A 26,365-nucleotide genomic window follows, 5' to 3' on the forward strand; every position below is an offset into this window, starting at 1 on the left:
TGGTCATCAATATCTAATAATTTCACATACCACATCTATTTGTTCAACTCTCTACAGACATATATTGTGGTTAAAAATATCCATTAGTGTATTTTCAGCAGCAAATAAAATAAATACCCAACTAGAATTCATTAAACAATATAGGCATTTACTATCCTGCAAAGAAGTTCTGAACTCGGTGCTTAAGTTGGCTAGTTCATCAGTTCAATGACATCTCAAGCAACAACAATCTCTCGGCGTCCTGCTTTGCCATCCTGGGCATATCATCTCATTTTCTCTGGCTACCTTCTCTCGTCCCACATTGATGGGTATTGCTCTTGGTATCCCACCAGCCAATAAAGTCCGAAGTGAAAAAAGAGAGGGTTTCCTCTTTTGTATCTCTTTTTATTACTGAGGATACATTTTCTAAAAAATCCCCAGAACTCCTCTAACATCTCAGTCTTACTTCCTATAGCTGAAAGGAGGCCACATGGCTACTACATTAAGGTTCTCCAGAGAAACAGAACGATTCGGATGAGTGTATACAGAAGTAGAAAGATGTATTTAAGGAATTGGTTCATATGATTATGGAGGCTGGCAATTCCAAAATCTGTGGAGTGGGCCAGCAAGCCAGGAATATAGGAAGAGCTCATGTTTCAGTTCAAGTCCAAAGGCTATCTGCTGGCAGAATTCCCTCCTGCTGGGGTGAGGTAAGTCTTTTGTTGGAGTCAAGCCTTCAGTTGATTGGGTAAGGCCCACCCACATTAGGGAGGTCAATCTGCTTTCCTCAGAGTCCATAGATTGAAATATTAATCTCATCCAAAAACACACTTACAAATACGCAGAATAATGTTTGACCACATGTCTGCGTACTTAGCCCAGCCAAGGTGACAGAGAAAATGAACCATCACACTATACAAAACTTCAACAATTAAGGAAGTAAAGATAGAGATGGAGGAATGGCTACTAGAGACTGAAGGTGATTTATTCTGAAAGACACATCAGTCGGTCCTGTTTAATTAAACTTGAAGCTTCAGAGAGAATAATCAAGGAAAAAGAAAATGCTGCCCTCTTAAATAAAGTTCAGAGTAATCAAAATTGCCACTGAAATGAGCCTCCTGATGAGGTGATTTGGGCCACATGCCCAAAAGGGAAGCCAAAACAACTCTTAGAATCTCCTTTTATTTTATGGAGGTTGATTCATTGCCCATTTCACAAATGTATTCTTACACAATGAAAATTAAATGACTTAGCATATTTCATCTTTTGAAAGTACCACCAGGAAACTTAGACTCAGCTTTATATCCAATCACACACCCTCTAACAGCTGTCTTCCCTACTATGATACTTTAAGAGGGAGGATAGCACACTAGTTAAAACACACATTCTGAAACCAAATTGTTTGGAATCAGATTCCAGTTTAAACTTAACAAATGCGTGACCTTAAGAAAATTCTTTATCCTGAGTTTCAAGTTTTTCATTTTAAAATGGTTTTTATTAATGTAAAATGAATTAACATGTATGCACTTAGAACAGAGCCTGACACCTATTATTTTTATCACCTTTACAAAAGTCTTTGTAATACTTTTATTATGAAAGTTGTTCTATGTTTATCTTTCAAAGTGGCATCAAGATATTTTACAGAGGAAAAGAAAGCAGTAAGTAGTCTCTCTAGATATCTCTCTAAGATAGATTTTTAAAACATTTTATTTTTAAGTAATCTCTACACCCAATGTGGGGCTCAAACTCACAATCCCGAGATCAAGAGTAGCATGCTCTACCAACTGAGCCACCCAGGTGCCCCTGGACATTCATTTATTTAGGGGTGTAGAAAAAACTGTCTCAAGATGGAAAAGGGAGAAAGGATGGAATCGGAAGTTATGTCTTTAGAGAGAAAAGGGAACCAATTTCTAAGAGGAAGAAGTATGCAGGCAATGTGATGGGGGAAAAGGAAAAAAATCCTTGGGTCCCAAAGATAAATTAAACATAAACATAGTTTTAGGACCCAAACAGCAAAGGAACTGAAGATTTCTCCTCATATTTATGCATAAGTTATATATTGCTGCACAAACAAGACACACTACCTCACAATTTCAGTGGGTCAGGAGCTCAAGAATGACTTAGTTGGGCTTTGTGTTTCAGAGTCATATAAGGTTTCAATATAGGTGTGAGCAAAGACTGTAGTCTCATCTGAGGCTCAAATGGGAAATGATCCACTCATGTGATTACTGGCAGCATTCAGTTCCTTGTGCTGCCAGAATCAGGGCTTTTGTTCCTTGCTGGCTGTTTGCTGGAGATTACCTTCCCTGTGCCATTGGGTTTTTCCATATGGTGGCTCATAATATGCCATCTTGCTTCTTTACAGACAGCAAGGGAGAATTTGAAAATCGTAGCAAGATGGGTGGTAAAACCTTATGTAATATAATCACTCACATGTATTCATGCATGTCCTGTTACCTTTGCCATACTCTACTAGTTAGAAGTCATGGATCTTCCCCAAACTCAAAGGGAAGGGTTTACATAGGATTTTAATACCAGAAGACAAAAATTTGGGAGCCACCATAGAGTCTGCCTGCCTCATATTTCTAATACTTTTTCTTCTTTTTAACAATTTTAATTATGTTAAGGCTTACATTGCTCTTTCTCTTTGGCCACCAGGAAGCCCAAAGCCAAAATTTTGACTCAGCTTTAGAAACTATATAAGGTCTAATAGTCTGTGTATCTGTAATATAAATACCAGCTTATACTGACCTTCCCTGTAGGTAGATGTCAGCTGTTGCCAGTGATTTATACATCTCTTCTCCATTTATTTTTAATAAATATGTTCCCATAATTCCTAAAATTCCTCTGGAGAATAAGACATTGAATCAATAATTGTACCATAAGAGCATTATTAAAAAGAATAGCTCAGCTTTGAAAAGTCATGAAGTCACAACGCCACATCAGCTTTTCTGGTTTTCTCCATTGGTACTGCAGAAATCCCACAGGTGAAAACACATTCCATCCCTCACCTTGATGTCACTACCGATGTCACTAATTATAGTATAAGTCATTCAATTCAGTTACTATACCTATTATGACCTTCACTTAATCAACAGTAATGTCCCTTTCCATTTCATTTTGTACGAGTTCTCTTCTAAAACCTATACTAAGACAAAAAAAAAAAAAAATGCAAGCAATATAATCACATCAGGGATTAAAATTAGGGAGAGAAGTATTCAGTTTACAATATGCATTCTGTAAATATGGGCACGATACAATGTAGTAGGGAGAAAATGACGTTTTAGCAAAGCACTACTTTGAACTGACTTCTATGATACATGAAACATTTTAGAAGACTTTTCCTTAATTTTGACCAATATTAGTATATAATTTTTAAAAGAATTTTTGTGTTTACTTTATCAAGCATAGTTTTATCTCATGTTCTCTGTATTTTCTGTTCCAATCATAGGACTAAAACAACTAAGAATAATTAATATCTTTGAAGTCACCTATAATTTTTATGTCAGCTCTTTCAAGAAGTTTTTGTTTCCTGGTGAATAATAATTTCAGGCTGTGAGAAAATGAGAAACGTTTTAAAGTATGCTTTTGGCTTGTATTTTTCTCACCTTTTTTTAAAAATAAATGCACTAACTCTTTTCTGGTATTAACTTTACTCACTCCTACAAATTAAATGATAGTCGATGTTCAGGGCAAGCTGTGGCTGTGTTGCTGATGGTGACTGCAATCTTCTCGGAGGACACTGCATTAATCCGTTATATGGGTTATTGCAATTCACTTTGCACAGATGCAGCTTTTCAAAAAAAATTAAATTCTCTTCCTTTTGGCAAACCACATTTTCTTCATAGTCAACAACCCAGTTCCTATCACTATACCTTCCCAGTGTGACATAAGCACCCTGGGTGCTTTGTAACAGGGTAAGGCTGGCCCAATACTCAGCACTATGCACAGAATGTTCTTTAGAGCATCCCTGTGATTTCAAGAGGTAATAGTTATGTGCATGCTAAATCTAGAAGTCTTTTAAAGAGAAAAAAGGACACCGCAAAGCTGCCTCAGAGGGCTGGGGTGGTGTGGAGGGAAGGAGGGGTGGTCCACTATAAAGCCAGACATGTCCGCTTTGGAAAGTTAATCTCACTGCCTGCACTTCACATGGGACTATTTGTCAGCAGATTGCTTTCTGTTCATTATAACTCTCATATTCAGGAAGAAGGAGAATTGGCCAAACCAGTAATATAAATGCATTGTATGCTCTACCCTCCCTCTTTATGATTAATTCTACCAGTGGTACAAATTTGCATGAATGAATGTCAGTGTGTTTTCTGCCCTGAACATTTCCTGCTGGCTTCAGTTCAGCCCTGCTGACATTTATTACAAATAATAGCTAAATATTCCTGATTTAATAGCTGCAGTGGCCCCACATCTGAAGGTGATGTCTGTAATAAAAGCAGACAAGACGAGCTTATAACAAATACTAATCAGATTGTGTTTGCACACATAATGGATAAGCCTCACAGATATACCCACAAAATGTAATGGTTGTTTTTTAAATGCAGCTGCCAGAAGTCACAGTTCAAGAACATATTGGTCGCTTTATTTCTTTTTCATTTCCCTTCTTCCTCCATCTCCTTAAAGTACCAAAGGCCTCTGTGCACAATCAAGATTGAATATTATCCCCTTTTTTATCTGGAAAAATGGGACACTAAACACAGAAGACTGGCTGTGGTCTTTTATTCATCTTTTGTTGCTCCTTCTAAACAAAAGGCATTGTCCCCTGATAAATTCCATTTTCTGTCTCTTATTCAAAGGTAGTTTACACACTAGCTACAGTGATTCTCACACAATGCAGGGACTGGCAAAGATACAAATAACTTTCAAAGTTCTTTCAACCTGTTGACCCAGGTGTCCCTTCTGAAAGATATAAACTAGCCCTTCCACACCTCTCACAATTGATAAAGGAGACTATAAAACCCGAGATTACAAAAAGAAGACACACAGTGCCTACTAAAGGCAGGTTTAAAAAGCTTTTGGGAATAAAAGGTGCTTTTCTCTTTATCCTACCCAAACTTCACAAGCCTCCATATGAAAATTGAAGGAGGTCAAGTTAGCATTGTCTTTCCCTTGACATTTAAACACTTAGGAATTTGACTCACTTGGCATTAATTGTGAATAATTTTCTGAAAATACACGTTTTTCTATTTTTGCAGTTTTCTTTCTAGAGTAGACTGTGCAGAAAACTATAATGAGCAGGGACTACAGCCACCAGAGTTTTTTTTTTTTTTAATATTACAATGAGATATATTACCTGACTGGCAAATATTCCCTGCAGTGCATAAACTGACTATATCACACTTGGGAGCAAAAGTCTCAATCACAAATTGTTGCAAGAACTTACTGTAAGCTAAGAGTGGATATTTTTGTTGAAGGCCCAATATCACACCCTATTCTAGAGAGCGACCTTAGGATGTCCCCAAGTAATAGCTTCTAACTCCCGCCCTCCTCTGATTCCTCCAGCAGGTCCAGTGTTCACTAAGGCAGTGAATATGGGTCTTGGGTCCACTGGTACTTCTCAAGCACCTCACTTCTACCACTATGCCCCTAGTGTCCCACAATGGTTCCATGTGAGTCAATAATCTGGAAAGTAGATCCGACAAAATGTTTATTATCTTGATATTCAGAAAATAAGTACAAATTGCCCACCTCATCATACTGAGCGGCATAGTCTCCCCATGGAATTTATTGTTTCACTGTGATCTTCAAAAGAACTAGAAAATTAGGCAAAAAGTCTCCACATTGGTCAAGAATAGAGACTGTCCTCATTTTACACATGAGGACACTGAAGACCAGGGAGTTTAAGTGACTTGCCAAAAGTCACACAGTGAATTAAGGCAGAATTTGTACTGTAGTCTTTGTCTTACAAGGCTTTTTCCACTACACTATTCTCCATTTACCCCTAACTCACCTGTTTTTTTCCAATACATGAGAACCACTTTACTCAAGTCATCGTCCTGAGCTGCAAAGTTTGATAAATGGGTTTGCTGGATTCTCAATCTATTAAATCCATTTGGCCAAACATACGACCCATGTATTATTCTGTCTATCGAGGTCTTCCATTATTCCCAATGTGGCTACCCCATCACTTGATGGTGCCATTCATTTCTAATATATCATTTTTCCCTCTGGATGAGAAATCTTGTTTAGACTGACAAGGAAAGACTTCATATACATTTATTCATTGCTAAGCATGACCCTTCCATGGCCAGCCTTTCGTAGCCAGGTATTCAGGCACAAAGTTGCTGTACTTTGTGTCTTTTCTCCCTACAGCATTATTTTCCTCCCTTTTTTGTCACAAACAATTATGTTCCTTCCAGAGGTCCAGTTCACATGCTTGGCACATTGTGTTCAGATCCCTCTGTCTCCCACCGTTTGCCTTCACATATGTTCAGCTTACCTAAATGTCCATTATGGTTCTGGGTCCATCCTCTATAAATCTCTTTTAGCATCTGTGTCCTTATTATGCCCTGGTCTGGGAATACCATTTCTCTATCCCATTTTGGTTCTATTCTTAACACTGCCTCCTCTCTGAGCTTTTTCCTGAACATCAGGCAGCGATTTCTTCCTACTCTGAGTACCTGATGACCTTTTTGTCACTTCCAGCACTTATATACTGGCTTACCTGTATTACAGTTAACGTGCACCAGGTGCCCTAGACCATGTCTTTTATAAATTATCCTTATACCACATAGCAACAGGACAGGGCCTTATTCTTCACTGGAAAAAATTATATATAGATAAATAGATAAATATTTATTATCCATAAGCCATAGCCATATATTTTAATCCTTAGCAAAAAAAAAAAAAAAAGTCTGCCATCATAAAAACGATACATCTTTGCAACTCTATGTCAAAACTAAAATGAAGCATATGCTACTTCAATGTTCTAAGAGCTATTTGAAAACTGAAGAGAAAGCAAAATGAATTTTATAATCTAGCATAGTGTATCTAGCAGAGGCTGTATGCCTGAGACCAGAAGGTTAAATGAGGGAAGCAGGAATCATAGGCAGGCAATCAATCTAAGGACTGACCCACCTTGGAGGGAGGGTGGGGGAGCTCATAGTCTAGAGTCTCAAAGCCCAAGAACCAGGAGCTGATGTCCAATATCCAAGGGCAGGAGAAGATGGATGTCTCAGCTCAAAGAGAGAAAGTGAATCCACTTTTCCTCTGCCTTTTTGTTCTATTTAGGCCCTCAATGGATTAGATAATAAATACCCACCCACACTAGGGAGAGCAAACTGCTTTACTCAGTGTACTGGTTCAAATGCTAATCTCTTCCACGAACACCCTCACAGACACCCTCAGAAATAATATTTTACCAGCTATCTGGGCAATCTTTAGCCCAGTCAAGATGACACATAAAATTAACCACCACAGAAGGCAAGTATTCAAATGTTTCAAAGTCTAGCATCTATAACCACGGTCAGAATTCTAGAAAAATTCTAAAGAACTGAGAATATTCCAACAAAGGTATAAAAAAAATTCCACTGAGGCAATTCCTGAAGTCTAGATAAAGGCAACTATAACCTAGAACCAGACATTAAATTTTGATAGGCAAATGGTAAAGAAAGAGGAAAGAGCACCGCCACTGAACAAAAAGAAAAATGTGTCAACAAGGGCTCAGAAGCAAGTCGTGTTGGAGTCTGGCTCTACTCTCAGAGAGTATTTTTCTTCGTTGCTACAATGCAGGAAGTCTGGTGGTCTAGAAGAACCTCTGTAGAGTCAGTCATGCTTGCATTTAGCCAACAAAAACACTACTAATTTGCATCTAAAAAATGAACACAGGTTTTTAAGAGGCAACCCACCTTACTATGAGACAATCACCCAAAGCCATGTTCTCAAACTGTAATGTGCACATAAATTACCTGAGGATCTCATTAAATTGTAGATTCTGATTCAGTAGGTCAGAGATGAGTCTGGAATTCTGCATTTTTCACCAGCATCCATGGTTCATACTGAGTCACACTTTGAGTAAGGAAGACATACACAGTAGCTAAACTGGAGCCCAAAATATACAAAGAACATATTTTAAAATCACAACCTAATGCTTCAATAGTGTATATACATAACTTATACATAGACTGTATACTTCATTATACTATCTGTAATAACATGTTATACTATTTCAGACCTCTGAATATATGTTATTATATTCCCTTGCCAACATTTAACAAAAATTTTGAAGCACTTGTTTTCCATATTTATCTCTTGCCTCTGTCTGCTTATATTCTTTTTAATAGGTTCCAAATGAGAAATGTTCACTTCACAGATTTTAATTACCTGAAATCCTTTTTTCCTTATTGATTACCAAGAGCAAAGTAGCTTTTTGCGTTAACCTTTCAAAATGTCCAATTTAATTTATGAATACAATATTTTTTCAACTCAGTGTGTATAGATGATGCATACCATTTCATACTGCTGTTATAAAAAGACTGTTTTAATTACCCCACAGAAATGTGCCTGGTATGGAGAATTGTGAGAGCTCATGAACAGAACTGCCCAACAATTTATTGGAAGAGCACCCAGCATCCACAGAGCAATGGTATTCGTGGTAGATAAAGCATGCACTCAACTGCGGGGGAAATTTGATTTGACATCACATTAGGATTAAATCAGTTATGAAATATTCCATAATGGCTGCCTTTATTTTGTATTTTTGAAAACAAAAGCCTGATTTTCTGGATTCCTGCTAACGGACTAAACATTGACATAAAGCTTAGAGACATCACAGTAGGAAGAAGGGGGCTGCTAGTGATGAGGTCATCCCAAGGCATTTGAATCCGGGGCTCCCATTATTCCAAATGTGGTAGCTATTCTGGGAAGCTTCAAGGTCACAGAACCAACACTGCTTGATTGCATTCACTTCTCTGATGCCTTCAGCAAGTGTTGCTCTTTTTTACATTTTCTGGGCTTTGAAATTCACATAGCAACTTTATCCCCCCTCAACCCAATCAGAAGGCTTTCATGCAAGCCATTCTGCAAAACACAAAATCAGGGGGAAAAGAAGCTAAATCAAACTCAAATAAAAAGCAGTGATAGAAGGCTTCAACAAAGTCCACACAGGGAATCAAACCTGCTTTTAAACAAAAATATTGACATAGCAATTTAAAATAAATACCAGTTTCATATGCTGAACATTTTATTATTGGCTCACAGGACTGCAAATGTAAGGAACACATTCTTCTCTGAAACATTGCCAAAGGCAAACCTCTTAAAAACCAAACATTGTGACATGTTCTTAAGCAGCTTGCCATCATGTCGATTGTTGCATTTGGTATAACATAACGCCTGCATGTTCATTAAGCCCACATTTTGCAATTAAGGTACATATGTTTTGCTTCTCCAAATGTCTGAAAGCCAGGTGGAACGAGTCAATCGCTCTGGTGACATTGAGCATTTCTACAACAATGCTGAATTCTAGCTCAGTATTTTGCATAGTCTGCCGATTATACAGAAAACAGAATTGCCGATATGTCCTTTTGTGTAAAGCTGTAAATGCTCAGAAGATCTTCGCAAATACTGGCTATGTTGCTGCTAAGGTACACGAAGCAGATGTCTACAATTACCCTGTTAAAAAGTTTCATTGTAAAAGACCCTTCAAATAAAGCACTGCTGCTGGTGATTGTACATTAATTGGCTTCATTCCTCTCTGAAAGTCTAGCAGAGCGTGGTCCTCTGATTTGATGCCACCCAACGCATACTGTATGCTGAAAATATTGAGAGTCCTGGTTCTTTCTTTGCCTTTTAATCTTTAAGTAACGTGCCTATAAAGTAAGTGTAGTGATTCTTTCCTGACACTCAATATTTCTTCAAAGTTTTAAAAAGCAAAATAAAAATGGATTTCATTACAATTGGGACTGATAATACCTAAGGATAAGAGGCAAACGCAGAGTAAAGACGCTGACCTGAAGTTAAAATGGTTAAGTTTCATTCAGTTCATTGGAACCTTGAAATGGTGAGCACTTGGGCAACTGAAAAGTTAGGTGTCAAGAAGCAAACAAAATATGGCTTTCACAAATAAATCCCACCAGGGCTAGAGTTGTGTGACCTCCCCAATTTACCTCTCTAGGTAAAGCACCTTATAACTCTCATCTCGATGTCAGGAAGAGCTAATTAGCTGAAAGCTACATCTGGGGTGAAAGGGCAATGGGAAGGCACAACAAGGATTGCTTCGAAATTGCTCTCACTGTGTGTCTACTGGAGAGGGGTTCGGGAAGATTGCTTAAAGTGCAAAAGCCCTTTCTGATATTTCTGACAGTTAAAGTGCCCTAAATTGGAATGCACTCCTATATAACAGAATAAGGAAGAAAATCATTGCTGGAGAGTGTTGATGGTTATGGGAAGGTTAGGCTTTGCTGTAAAAGCCCATGCAACTTGGTGAGTTTTTTTTTTTTTTTTAACAACTTTGAAAATATCAGATAAACATGACCTATGACGTTTTTCAGGTTTAACCACTCACTACTCACTCTTACCCAGTCTCCCACATTTAACTATCCCCAGCTCAGCACGATCTTCCACTGTTTCTCTTTTAATAATTTCATAAAAGATTTAGGGTCACCCGGCAATTTGATTTACTCTAGACAGAAGAAAGGGCAGGAATAGAGACGGAGAGCTGTGAACATTCCTAAGGAACTTAGAAATTACCTCCCAGAACAGCAGCATCAAAAGAGCACTGGAATAGGAGCCTGAGGATCCTTCAGTCACAAACAGTGTGCATCCTGAACAAAATATTTAATCTTTCTTTGATTTAATTTCTGCATATGTAAAAGGCAGAGGCTTGTCAACATCCATTTTTGACATTCCCTACAAGATTCCCACTTCTGCATTTCCTTCAGTGTTCTTAAATACCAGCATTCTCTTCTTCCCTCTGTACTGGCTTATCATGGACAAAATATTTCGGGTTTAATTACCTATATTTCCCTAAGGTACACTTTATTCAGAAATTTTCATCTATGAGCATATCGATAATACTCCGTGAAAAAACAATTTTGGAGTTTCAATAAATCTAAAAAATAAACAGTGACAAGAAAGGGGTATTTGCAACTGTTGAAAGAATCCCAGATACAAGATGGGAGTCTCCATTAACATGAAATCTTCAAAGATGGTCAAAATCTGGGAACACTCTGAAAGAGCTAAGGAGAATATCCAAGTGATTCAACTATGACTCCAGAGAATTCATAGCAGAACCACATGAGTGAGGTCCTAATTCATGCTAAGACCTCTTAACCTATATCTCAAATAAACATCATAAGAGAATATGCAGAGATTAAAATAAACCAAATACTGAGAGCCTAGTGGGTAGAAAGCACTGTCAAAGATGCTGAAACAGAGATGAACATGGTGGGGACCTGTCCAGCAGGAGATGACAGCTTTGTAAAAAAAAGAACAACAACACGGGGCGCCTGGGTGGCTCAGTCAGTTAAGCGTCCAACTTCACCTCAGGTTATGATCTCACGGTTTATGGGTTTGCACCCCACACGGGGCTCTGTGATGACAGTTCTGAGCCTGGAGTCTGCTTCAGATTCTATGTTCCCCCCCTCTTTCTGCCACTAGCACGTGTGCTCTCTCTCTCTCTCTCAAAAATAAATATTTTGTAAGAAATACAACAACAAAACACCCTCAAGCCCTTGAGCTACTTGCAGACCATAGACACCTTGAGGCAATTAGTTGGAAATTACAGTGATGTGAGCAAAATAAACTCAGTTGATCAAATCAGCTTACTAAAAGGACTAAATCGGTTAGTCTAAGTGGAAAACCATAAACTCAGTCCAGACTAAAATCAAACAATTTGGCCAGGGTGTGAAAGCAAACCACTGTTCGGTTAATTTAACAGACATTTCACTTTGAACCAGGTGTTTGGCTGACACTAAGCTTCATCTAGAAAGTGGGCTCTGGCTTGTTTCATTGTATTTATTCTAAAATAATTAGAGCAAGATGAGATAATGGGAAAACAAAAGAAAAACAAATGATCAAGATGAAAGAAATCACATCGAACATAAAGAAAAAGAAAGAAGAGGAAAAGAAAATGAGAAAATTGAATTAGATGATTTCTAAACATCCTTTTTCAGCTCCTTTATTTATTTTGAGAGAGAGAGAGAGACAGAGCATGCAAGGGCCGAGGAACAGAGAAAGAGGGAGACAGAAAATCCCAAGCAGGCTCCACACTGTCAGTGCAAAGTCCCACATGAGGCTCGAACCCATGAACCATGAGATCATGACCTGAGCCAAAATCAAAAGTTGGACACTTAGGCCACTGAGGCGCCCCTGTCCTTTTTCAGTAAAAAAAAAAAAAAAAAAAAAAAAATCCCTTCATTATATATCAAGTTTAGAAATTAAAGAAAAGGGGCACCTGGGTGGCTCAGTCAGTTAAGCATCCGACTTTGGCTCAGGTCATGATCTCAGGGTTTGTGAGTTCGAGCCCCGCGTCAGGCTCTGTGCTGACAGCTTGGAACCTGGTCTGTTTCTGATTCTGTGTCCTTCCCTCTCTGCCCCTCCCCCACTTGTGCTCTGTCTCTCTCTATCAAAAATAAATAAATGTAAAAAAGAAAAAAATAAAAATAAATTAAAGAAAATAAGTCCAGGCCACTCAAACATCACAGACAACTCCAGGATTATACATAGAATAATGTATTTCAGACTACATTTATTCAAAGTCCTATTTAAATTATTTCTATTCAAAAATTGTAAGAACTTAAGTGCCAAATTCAGTGCCGGTTTTGAAGAATGAATTAAAACACACTTAATAGTTACATGAAGAACACACACTTATAAACTGATACTTCTTTCTTCTGATCATTTACATTTGCTAGCACCAAAAACATTCAAAACATAATGGTATTTTTCATCCAGTTATTCCAGTACTTTATTTGAAAAAGAGATTAAATTATATCACACCCATATGCTTGACCCAAAATTTCCAATTTCTTTTACATGGCATGTTGGGGGTGGAGGGCAGAGAAGGATTGCTCTAAGAAATACAAACTGAAGAAGGCCCCATGTTGAAAGTTGAATTATCTCTAAATATCTCTAGTTTTCCTTATATATCATCCTTATATTTCTTTTAACATAGACAGCATCACTGATTTCTAGAAGTTTCTATAGTAGTTTGAAAAGATTGTAGCTGAAATGCTTCATTTCCTGGATGGTAAAACAGTACTTCCTGTAGGTTTTTATGAACCTACCAGTGGGAAAAACCAGTGGGAAAAACTGCAAAATTATTTTGAAATTAAATGGCAATCTATAAAAAAATTATATTCATTATGCTAACTTGAGTTTTCCATGGCAAAATAATACTATTTCAATATGCGGCTTATATAGACTTATCATGTCGCACTTAGCACACAATGTAAAAATATTATGACTAATATATAAATCCCTAGGAGAAATGGTTATGAAACATATTCAGATTCTCCAAAAACATACACTAAAAATAGTATTTTAATATCTTACATATAAAATCTTATCATCGCCTTTATTGCAAAGACTGCACATAATATACTAGGCATTCCCAATCACTGAATTTTAGAACTGAAAATATCTCATACACTGTATAGTGCAGGATAGCAAAGATACAGTGCATACTTTCTGCCATTCATCTTTTCTAAACCCAGGGCAGACAGCACCAATCAATTTCAACTTTCTCTTTCGCAGAGGCTAGGTGTGGTCTCCAAAGCTTATCCACACAGTGCTCCAGGCTGCCTTTACCAACAGATCACAGTTGGAACAGGAGATGAAATATATTTGCTAACTCTACTCCAGTCCAGCATCCTCAATGTACAAAAAAACAAAAAACAAAACAAAACAAACAAAAAAACAAACAACAAAAAAAACAACTAAAGTAATGAGAACATAAGTAATTCCCCATTCTGCTATTCCATTAGTTTTGCAGTAGAGCTAAGATTAAAACAGATTTTGAGCTTTTATAGCTATATCTTGTTGCCTTAGAGAATTTTTTAATAGTAAGAGACAGGAGGTTTGAAATTAGAATATTTTTAATTTAAAAATCCCATTGCCTTATTTTCATCGCATTGCAGCTGCTGATTTTCATATACATAATGTGTTGTTATTTTTTCTGCTGCCTCTCTTTGTAAGCCAGAAACACTTCTTAAGAAAAGAACATTAGTCCCTCATCTTTTTAAAAAATATGTATTATTGAAGAAGTTACAGTTTGTGACAAATAGACTTGAAGAATTCATGGGGCCAGTCAGTCCTAGAAATTGTTTCTTCTACCTAGCACATCTCATGTTATCCACCCCCACATGAGGATATCCTAATGGGTTACCCTGATGCCTAACAAAGTCTATCACCCATCTTAATGCTGCATGAATCACTTCATCACCACTCAGACAGAGCTAGAATTCCCTTCCCAAGAGTTTGGTTTGGTGCTAACCAGCTGACATGTGGACTCTGGCCTCCATTCTCTTCTCACAACATGTCCTTCTCCCGCCTTCTCATACTGCTACACAAACATGTTACAACTCCAGCCCTTACAATTTTAATCAAAATAAGAAGTATGTTTGTTTCTATTACCATCCAGTCACCCATCCATTCAGTAAATATTTACTTAGTACCTATTAGGTGACAGGTGTTGTTCTAGGTGCTAGGAGTCAGTAGACAATAAATTAAAGATGCTGGCTCAGTAAGTTTACATTCTTATTTAAACTTTAGCAAGTAAATATACAGTATGTCAGATATTGCTTAAGGCAGAGGAGTAAAAGGAAGATCAGAGACTACAGGAAGTGACTGGGGAGACTCACTCTTCTATGAAGGCTGGCCAGGGAAGAATTACTAAAAATCCAGTATGATCAGGGGCCTTGAGAAAGTTGAATAAATAAATAAAACCAAGCTGTTTATATGTGGGTAAAGAAGTCCTTGGCACAGAGATAGTATTTAAAGCCACAAGAATGAAAACAACAATGAGAAATTGCACTCCAAATTTTAAAGGCCGGAAGAAGAGACTAAGAAGGTTATCTCTAGTGATGTAGGAAACCAGGATAAAGGGGCATCCTAGAAATCAGTTACAGTATTTTAGGAGTGAGGAAGTGTTTAACTGTGTAAAATGATACTGAGAGGCTGAGTAAGACAAGGTGATAATTGACCATCCCATTTAGCCACATAAAAGATGTGGTTTTACGTACTCAGATGTACTTTATGAGAGTGGTTTCAAGGTCATCATCGTGGGCCAAAAAGTATACAGTATGTATACAACAGCCTTTTCTTGTAGTTTTACGCAAAAGAATCAATAAATGGAGAGAAGGGAATTTGGGGGTTTCATTATTATTGTTATTTTTTTAAAGATAGGAGAAAGCTCATATGTTTATTCATTGGAATACTCTGGTAAAAAGCAAGAAATGATAAGGAAAAGATTTGTTAGAACAACACCCTTGACTAGGCCAGAGAGGATAGGGTCTTATGAATAAGTTGTAGGGGTGGCAGGGAGATAGAGGGGGCTGCCACAACTAGATACATTTCATCCATAGTGCAAGATGAAAGGTGGAGTTTCTGTGTACACATGTAGGGTGTTGAATGATGTGATGATAGGACAACAAAGAATTTCTCTCCTGATTACTTCTGTGAAATGAGAAATAAAGTTATAGTTTAATAAAATGAGAAGGAAAGAAGTGTTGACGGTTGAGGAGAAAAAAAAGATTCTCTCTCCCCTCTATTAAACAACCTGAACCAATCATCTTGCCCACATTAACAGAAAAGCATAGAGAACTATCTATTCTTTGCTAATTATCCACTCCACTGCTCTCTCACATAATCAAGAGTTGACTATAAGTTCCAGAAAGACTGACATAGGGTTGGCTTATTACTTTCACCTTGAAGGTGGTTTCAAAAATCACTCAGCTCACAAACATATTATATACTCTCTATCCCTCCCCAACCCCAACCACTTCCTAATTATAACCACATCATTTTAGCACTTTCTCTGACTTTACTCAGGACATACACAACCTTCTAAAACAGAGTTCCTCACACATGCATCTGCTTGGGAATCAAGAGGAGAGGAAACCTATTCACTGTCCTTTAGGCCTTCCAACTCATTTTCATTAAACTTCATCTTTATCTCTTTAGTCCCTTAATCCCTACGTATTTTAAGTTGTGGTCTGAGAACTATGCCCTAGAACTTCAAAGACTGGAAATCTACTAGAAAATGTAAGTAATATTGTAACATAAAACCTAGAGTAATAAAATGAGTAACTGGCATGTCCATGGTATCTTACTGAGACATAAACGCAAAATGCTTCACATCCATGACTGTTCCCAACACGTAAGCGAAGCATGTTTCTGTTTATCTGGGGGAGCGGACTCAAAGCAAAAGGACTGAGGGAGCCGTCCTGGGATGTCTCTGGAACCTCTAAATTTTTTTTTAATGTTTATTTACTTTTGAGGGAGAAAGAGGCAGAGTGCAAGGGGAGGGGAAGAAAGAGAGGGAGTCACAAAATCTGAAGCAGGCTCCAGGCTCTGAGCTGTAAGCACAGAGCCCGATGTGGGTCTCGAACCCAGAAACTGTGAGATCATGACCTGAGCCCAAGTCAGACGCTTAACGGAATGAGCCACCCAGGCGCCCCTGTTTCTGGAACCTCTAAACTCATCTTCTCCAACAGATAAAATATTTGACCTAGATGTTAGGGGAAGCCTTTTTGGACCAGTGCATTCCAAGAGTAGAAATCTATTGGAGTAGAAAGTCACATTGCTTAAGGTAAGATAGTCACCTCCCAGAGAAGAATAAGAAAAAATAATTCTGCTGACTTCGACTGCAGACTGAAAGCTAGGACTGGAAGATCTTAGAGACTCAGAGGGTTCTCTTTCCCTAACCTCTCCTAGGAAGAGCCTTACATATCTGTGATTTATTTGGCATTCATTACTGTGAATAACTCAGCCTGATTGCCTAAAAGCTAGTTGACAATTATTCAAGGCGTAAGAGAGAGTATTCAGAGGATGGCAGAGGGGAGAGCAAAGGGCATTCTAGGCCAGAGTTGGCAGGGGTTGTGATCTCTGGTGGCAGGATTTGAGGGACTATAGAAAGAGATGCAAAGAGGAAAAGGAAATACAAGTAAAAGGAAACAGAAATGGGATAAGAGGAGCCACAAGCAAACAAAAGGAATGTGATATTGCAATAACATGGAAAAAATTAGCTTAGATCTGCCCCTTTTAGACATTAAATGACAAAATCAATGTCCAATTAATTCCATAACTAAAAGGAAAACAGTATTTTTTTCAGTATCTCTGTAGGCATCATATTTGAACCTTAAAATAATACGTTAAATCATCCAAAAAAGATTAACCAAGTAAACTTAAAGGAAATGTAAAATTTCTAACATCAGAAAACAGCATACAATAAAAATGCAAATAACTTTCTTTCATATCCTTCTCTCCTGCCTTTCTTTTCCTGCAAAATTCAGTCCAAAAATAACTGACGGGGCCCATCAATGTAGGTGCAGATGGTCCGCTGAACCAGTGAGAAGCTGCAGCATTCAGCTTCCTCTAGGAAGCAGGAAGAGAGCGAGAACAGATGAGCAGCCTAGCATAGTTGTCTGAGCTCAAGCAGGAGAAGGTCATGTCCATGTGAGGGAGAAGTCTGGCACATGATGTTAAAGGCCGAATAAAGCTAGGAAGACATCCAGAGGGATGGAAGAGGAAAGTGGTAAGCTAGGAGATTGGTTGCAGACAGATTGATGAAATAAGCAAATAAGTAGAGGATAAAGGGAGTGAGGTTACTCAGGGTGGAAAAGGGCTGACAAATAGATGGAAAAAAAAAGATACAGCTGGAATGATGTGGGGTTGGAATTAAATATATCAATGTGAGCTCACTTATTTCATAATAAACATGCAGACATAAATACAGATGGAATGTGTGTGTGTATTACCTACCTCTGTCCACTGAGACCGCCTGTGAGCAGTGACACCCCAATGAGCACACTGAGACCCCAGTCTTGTTTTCTGAAGTGACTAGGAAATGAAAGCTGAGATGTCTATAGTGATTGTTTAGGATGTTAAATATTTCTCAAGTATTCTTTAATAAGCCTCCAATACTCTTATAACAATAACCAATAGTTAAAAGAAGATAAGAAAGAAGGGAGGTGAAGGTTCTCTGACCTGTTCTTGGGACTATATCCCTTTCACAGTCCTCTGTCCTCGCTCTCCTTGCTCTCTGAGCTACAAAGCAAAAATACCCCACTTTTTAGCTTGCTCTGGAGCCAGGTGCAGCCATACGTCAGAGTTCAGGCCATAAGAAATGGACAGAAGTCCCCAGAATTTTCCAATATGAACATAAAGCCTACTAGGAACTAGCCTACTAGTTCTTTTGCTCTCTGCCTTCTTCTTACCTGAATAACATATTCCCTCCCTGTAGGTTCAGCAGCCATCCTGTGACCCTGAGTCAGGAAGCATAAGGACAAAGACCTACATGCTAAAAGAGAGGAAAGTGCAAAAATGGAAAGCAACCAGGTCCCTTGTAACCATCCTGAACTGCACTCCAGCTCTGGACTTTCACCCCTGAATTTGTTTCATGAAACCAATAAGCCATCATGGGTTTAAATTGTTATTCACAGCAGAATGCATTCCTAACTGATGCGTATATTTAAATAAAGAGCGAGGAGGAGTGACAGAAAGAAAAAGGTACTTACACTGTGTACAAACAAAAGATATGGGCCAAGGTATCAATGACCTTTATGACTGGGCTTCAATAGAACAATAGTGATGGTCATTCTAGGATTTAAAACATACCACAGGTCTACTAACAAAAAATGCACCATTTTCTAAAAACTACATATATATATATATATATATATATATATATATATATATATATACACACACACACACACACACACACATATATATATACATAATACATGTGTGTATATATACATAATAAATGTATATGTATATATATACATAATATATATATATATATTATGTATATATATACTACATTCTAACTCTATAGATTCCAAAATCTAATATAACTCTATATTCCTGAGACTGTGAAGTATACTAGCAAGCATTATTAATCTAGCCTTGTCCATTGCTTCCCAAATCTTTCTGGATTGAAAGGAAGCCAGGACAGGCTGGAATATATGGTACTTGGACCCAGAAGTGATAATGGAGCAAATACACGAGAAAAGTTTCATCCTTTGATTGGGGCATAACCCAAAATGACTTCTTGTGAGCAGTATTTTATTGAAGTCTTATGTATTAGCTAAATATATATATATATATATATATATATATATATATATATATATATATATATATATGTCAACACATAGTCTGAGAGAAGATACTATTAATTTAGATATTTGGCAAAGGGCTAATATCAGCATACATAATGAACCTCTAAGAATCACTGAGAAAAAAAAATAAAAACAGAAAAGATCCAACTAAAAAGTGGACAAGAATGAACACCTAACCAAAGAGAATATCTAAATGACAAAAAATATGAAAATTTTCATTAGGGAAATGCAAATTAAAAATCACAATCAAGTATTACTGCATACCTATTAGAATGACTAAAATTAAAATGATGGAAAATTTTATCAAGGAATTTAGAACAACCAGAACTCTAAATCCTGCTAGTGTGAGTATAAATTGCACAACCACTTTGGAAAACTATCTTTTAAAGCCAAACATGTACAAATGTATCACCTGGCAACTTGGCTCTTTGCAATGCACACACATGTCCCTGAAAAGACAGAATTGTATGTCATATCACATCTATCTGTATTAATCAAAAACTGTAAACTACTCAAATGCCCATCAAGAGCAGATTGTATAAACAAAATGTGGTATATTCACACAGTGACCACTATACAGCCAAGAGAATGAATAGTCTCCAACTATACAGAAAATGTTGATGACTCTCCCGTAACGATGAGTGAAAGAAGCCAGACACACACAAAAGAACACACACACTGTATGGTTCCATGACTCTAACATTCAAAACAGGTAAAACAAGTTTGTGTTTTTAGAAGTCAGGAGAGCATGCTTACTCTTGGTCAAAGGAGGTAGACACCAAGAAAGTACACACAGGGGTTCAGGGTGCTTGTAATGTTCTGATTCTTGATGGGATATTGGCTGTTATCAGTGAAAATTTACCATCTCTACACATATATGTTCACTTTTCTCTATGTGTAGCATACTTCAAAAATAGATATAAAAGTTAAAATGCATATAGACTTTGCATGTGTCTTTCTAATGTATCCATGTTTAATATTTTTAATTTTTTTCCTTGGGGTAATCAAGAAAAAAATTGGTATTACAGAAAGAACAGTTTTATATATCAGCCTCTGTACCACTTAGCATCAACAATATATTCCCAGTGATGTCTGTTTCCCAGTATGAGAAGCATGAATGATCATATTCCCTGCCATAAGATCAAACACCATTTAGTACAGCACACACTCTATTCTCTTCAGCCTTATTTTTGGTTACACTTCCAGTCAATATTATATCCATGTCAAAATACTTGATAATTGCCATATATGCTCCATTCTGTCATTTCCCCAAATCTTTGCTTATCTCCACTATCTGGAACCTAAAACAGAAGGATTACTCAATAACAATATTTATTAAAATAATAAATAAGAACTTGGTGTTCAAGTTGATTATCAGCATTGACAACTACTCTATATAATAATCCCTCACTTGTCACAGATGTTCTTGGGGGCCACTCCCCATGGGGATCTGGCACACCAAAAACTCTAGACATTTTTCTGCAACAATCAGAAAGTATGAACCATGCCTTACTGCATCATGCTTTCACATGTCAGTAGTTAGTGTCACACTTTGATAAACTAAGACAGATGTAGCTTAGTAGACTGCTTCCCAGCCATCACCCATACATTCTATATCCTCCCCCAAACTTTTATACCCCACACAGACACACCAAATGTATTTGTTTTATGTTAAAAAAAAAAAGTGACTCAGTGGATATAAAGGCAGAATAGCTTACTGGTAAAGTATGCACTTTGGGGTCAGACAGCTCTGAGATCACACACTGGTTCTGCCTTTCTACCCCCAGAACAAATTCTTTGAATTTGGGAATTTTTTTCTTTTGCTCACACTGCTATATTGCCAGCACCTAGACCAGGTCTTGGCACATGATTGGCACTTAGTGATCATTTGCTGAGTGAATATATCAGTTTGGCAGCATCAAACATTAACAGTCACACCTCTCTTCCATACATAAAAACACTTGACGTCCACAGACCAGTGATGCTAAAGTTGCTATGCAATTTAGACCCCCTTATAAAGAAAGAACATGTGGGAAAATATATAACCCTGTGTCACCAACAAAATTGAATGCAAATGGTAGTCACAAATTTCTATACACTGTAAAATATCCAAATTAAAAAAGGAAGAACTATGCAATAAATTATGCAATCTGGTTTTCAAAATAACCTTGCCAAATTTGCTAAAACTAAAACAACAAGGGTTATATTTTTCTTCACCAAAAACCTTCTCACTTGGAGAGAATAATGAACAAATTGAAACTAATTAAAGTATTTATCTAGTCATGGACATGCAGAGAGATGACAAGACTGTTGGGCTTGGAGTCAGATGGACCTAAATTTTAATCCAGCTCTGGCACTTATTAGTTGTATGAATGACCTTGGAAAAGTTTTACCTGCAAAAAAAAGATAATTATATATCCCATGTGGTTTTTACAAGGAATAAAAAAGATAATGCGTTAAACTTTTAGTACACAAGCTAGCACAGACCAAGTTCTTAACAAATGTTAGATCTTGCTATTTCAGTGTCTTGTAAATATTATGTTGGAGTTTTCACTTATTTCAATTTTTTAAAATATTTTTAGAGAAAATTCAGCAGCATCCACACTTGCGAGAATTTCTGAATCTGTTGATATGAAAAAAAAAATCAAAAGCTTATTTCACTCATGGGGTCAAACTTGCATATGAGATCATCATCCAATCTTTATCTATTATGTTGAGTAAAATTATTTTCCCAAAGTGATCCACCTTTAATCCAGTCATAAAGAGCTAGCTGTTCCCAATTTTAATTGACAAATCTAATTACTGTGATGAGTTTATTTATAGTCACTATTCAATATCTATTGATAGTTTCTTGACCTTGAAGAATATCATCCAATTAACATGGCAATATGTGTTAATGGGTTTTTTAAATTACTTCACACTGGATAAAAGGTAAAAAGAAAAAGGAAAATTCATTTTCAGAAAGGAATCACAATTTATGAAAATGTGACATATATATATATATATATATATATATATATATATATATATATATCACAGAATATGCAACACTAAGGTTTCCATTGCATGCATTTGATATTATAGTAGGGGAGAAGTGACTTTATTGATTGGTGGTGCATGGGCATTCTTTCAGGGACTCAGTCCTTAAATTCAGGCAACAAAATGTCTACTCAGCTCCCAGGAGAGAGTTTGGGGTTTGTTTTGTTCTATTTAGAATTTGTTAAATGTTACTTCATTCCTTCAGAATATAAAGTTGGTAGGTGATTGATTAATAAAAATCACCAACAGCCTGAAATACGTGGGAGACTGGGAACCATTCTCAGAAAACTGAAGGGGAATGATCACAGTCATCCCAGTAGCTCCTGGAGAGGGAGTAGAAACCATTCAGTTGCTGCTATCTCCCCTGCCCAGTCTTTTCCCATTCTCCATATTTACTTCACACTGTGTATTGGGCACCATTTTAGTCACAGACTAGGAATCACAGATCATCAGACCTAGGAACTTTAGATATTATTCACCCAGTCCATCACTTACAGGAAAAATGCTGAGAAGGTGGGAGGTAAGATGACTTATCCTTGGTCAAGTGATTCATACTTTTGTTCCCTTCTCTATCTCCTTCTATTATTCCATAAGCCTCTCCAAAGCAGGGACCTCGTATTAGGGTGTTACATGTACTGAAGCATGTACCTCCCATATTCATATGTTGAAGTCCTAACCTTAGGATGTGACTGCATATGGCAATAGAGACTGTAAGAGGGAATTAAGGTTAAATGAGGTTATAATGTTGGGGCTCTAATCCAATATGACTGGTATGCTTATCAACAGAGGAAGAGACACCAGGGATGAATGTCCACAGAGGAAAGACCATGAGAGGACACAGCAAGAAGACAGCTGTCTGCAAGCCAAGGAGAAAGGCCCAAGCACAAGCCAAACCAGCCAACACTTTGATCTCCAATTTCTAACCTCCAGCATGTTGAGAAAATAAATTTCTGTTAAAACAACCTGTTTTAACACCTCTCAGACTAATAGAAAGAGTTTGTGTCCTAGCACCTGGGACAGTAACTATTAGGGCAGCACACATGTTCAAGTTACAAAGAAAGGAAGGGACAGATGAAGGAGAGAAGAAAGGAAGGGAGTCCCTTACAGATGGAAATGAGTGTCCACAGAATAAAACCTCAAAATATCTAGGCCCTTTCCACTGCAGCAAATGCTATGACACTTCCGAATTCTAAAACCTGGTTAGCACTTGCTTTTGTGTGTGCTTTGCATATACTTTTAACCTTTAACATTTATTTATTATGCATCTGCAAAACAGTAATTTTATTGTCCATGGGTCCCAAATGCACATGTTTGAAATCAGCAGTTATATCTGAAGGAGAAAAATAGACTTACCACCTGTGAAATTCCTATTTTGCTTCAAGCAGTTTATTAAGAAAAATTTTATGTATCGAACAGAAGTAGCTCAGCCAGGCTACATCTTAAAAATTTACACAGTTACTACAAATTATTTTGCTCTGATATCTAATCTTTTAAAGATAGGGATGGACAGGAGTGAGGGAGAGATTTAAGTATTTGCTTTTTGTTTGGAAGTGATATTTTCTTTTAAGACAGAATACGTAAGGGAGGAAATTGTGCCACTAGAGTTTAAAAAATACTCATTTTCTTGGCATAAGATAATTGAAATGGATGACTGCATTGAGAACTACCTCTAGTACAGTGAAGTGTAGCAAACTGATGCTCAGTGAGCCTCACTGTGCATGAAGATGCTGCAGTCAAATGCACTCAAGGACAGCTCTGAAATTGTTCTTTATTTTATTATTCTGAAAGATGCCAGGTAATAACCTATTCAAAACGATATTTTTTAAAACTATTTTTTCCAACTGGAATACGGGTTGGAGGAGACTACACTTAGGGCTTGTAGATATAAGATGACAACAGAAGACCTTGCCAGGTAATTTGAAAAGCCAGACCTTGACTGGTTGGCAATCCCATGGAAAAGGTTACCTTTTGATTCTGTCTGCAAGGCATCCAGGGTTCATCCCTTCTTCTCTATTGATTCTATGACCCTGTGGATGCCAGAAGTGCCTGCCTGAAGGAAAATAATATCTCTAATGCTATTACCTGAATGTTTTGGTACAATTATGGTCTAGCAATTAACTTACTGTGGCAGTTATATCAAGATTACGTCTTACCCTGTCACTTAAATCCACTGAACAATTCAAAGGGGTAAAGATTGTATGTGTGTGTGCACATATTGTATGTTTGGGTATTTATGTTTATATCTGAGTACGTTGTCTATCTGTCTTAGAGACAGAGGGCAGAGAAAGGGGAGACATAATATGTCCTTTCATTGAAACAATTCTCAGATTTGTTTATGCCTTCCATTCACTGCAACCTCAGAAGCCACCAAAACCATCACAGATTACTCCAGTCAAAAACCGAGTAATGATTGTTTTGCTACTGAATCTATTTTTTATACAAATTACAATTTGATTTTTACCCATTTAGCCTTCCTACCATCCCTAACATACTTTGTTCTACCTATGACAATCCTATCCACTCTGTAAGGCCCAAGCAAATTCCTGTTTTATATTTAGTAATTTTCCTATACAAGTGAGCCTTGTGTTGTAGCCTACATAGTTTACAACCTCAAATTCACAAACCTGACCAAAAACATACATGCATGAGTAACTGTAAATGCTGGGTATCTATGCACATTTCTCATTTTTCTCGTACTTGATATAGACATCAGTACAAGATATAATTTTCCTCCTAACTCTAACACAAAAGAAACAAAAAATATTGAAGCAGGAAGATAAATGGCTGCTGACATACATTTGTATGGGAAATAAAAGGGAGTGGTAAGGACTACAGCAAACTGAAGAGCAATGCCTCTTTTTTTTTTTTAAGTTTATTTTTGAGAGAGAGAGAGACAGAGAAACAGACTGTAAGCAGGGGAGAGGCAGAGAGAGAGGGAGAGAATACCAAGTTGGCTCCACAGTATCAGCACACAGCCAGCCTGACAAGGGGCGCTCAACTGACTGAGCCACCCTGGAACCCCAAGAGCAATGCCTCTTTTTTTTTTAATTTTTTTAAATATTTATTTTTGAGAGGTGTGTGGGCAGGGGAGGGACAGAGAGACGGGGAGACACAGAATCCAAAGCAGGCTCCAGACTCTGAGGTGTCAGACAGAGCCCAATGTGGGGCTTGAACCCATGAACAGTAAGATCATGACCTGACCCAAAGTGGGATGCTTAACTAACTGAGCCATCCAGGCACCCCAAGGAATGTCTCTTTTAAACTGAACAGCAGCTACTCAGTTGCAGACCATGTTTCCTCTTAAGAATGTGGGTAGAGGATATCCATACCGTCTGAATTATCGGGAAAAGCCAGAATCTGAATATGTATGTAAAATCCCTTACTTTTTAAATACTGGAAATTAATTTAAAATTTTTAAAAATACACACAAACTTTTCAAAACAACATGCAGGCAAAACTGAGTGTGACCCAAACACTTAAGGAACAGGTTTAGCCCAACCCACCGTCTTGCCACCTCTGAAATATACATTCATTTAACATGTACTGCCTTATGTCACCTCATATTACTGTCTAAAACATGCATACATGCTCTCCAGCCAGACTGTCTGGGTTTGAATTATGTTCCACCATTCACTTTCTGTGTGGCCTTGGGCTACCTCTCTGTGTCTCAGTTTCTTTCTTTGTAAAATGCATATTAATAATAAGGTTGTTATGAAGATTAAAAAGAGGTCCTATTGGTATACTATTTAGAACAGTTTAAGGCACAAGGTAATTAATCACTATACAGTAGTTACTATTAAATCTTACATAGTATTATAATTTGTTATATTTCTTCCATGCCTCTTCCATGCCTCTTCCCTGACTAAACTGTAAATGCCTCCAAAGGTATGTTTATACAATGTGACACTTAACATAGTTTCTTTTTAGAAACAGATCTCAGTACTTTTTATGCCCGAAATACAGTAGAAATGTTAAAAAGATATTTAAAGAAATTGACTGAAAATCAAGGTTAAGCCACTGCCTGTCCTTGCCTTTGTTCTATATATTTAAATCTA

At 37.3% G+C, this 26,365-nt stretch overlaps 1 long non-coding RNA gene across 3 annotated transcripts in view; it reads right to left on the reverse strand.

Moving 5' to 3' along the window:
* Positions 1-2,735: 2,735 nt before the first annotated feature.
* Positions 2,736-26,365, reverse strand: part of LOC132681112 (uncharacterized) — a 106,008-nt gene continuing 82,378 nt past the window's right edge. For all 3 annotated transcript variants that reach the window (XR_009610849.2, XR_013555870.1, XR_013555867.1), the window contains 2 exons: positions 7,896-8,028; positions 2,736-2,826 (listed from right to left, as the gene is read on the reverse strand). This is a non-coding gene — a long non-coding RNA (uncharacterized LOC132681112). The remainder of the gene's footprint in view (positions 2,827-7,895; positions 8,029-26,365) is intronic.

The sequence above is a fragment of the Panthera onca genome, chromosome A1 (assembly GCF_046562875.1).
Source record: "Panthera onca isolate mPanOnc1 chromosome A1, mPanOnc1 haplotype 2, whole genome shotgun sequence".
NCBI lineage: Eukaryota > Metazoa > Chordata > Mammalia > Carnivora > Felidae > Panthera > Panthera onca.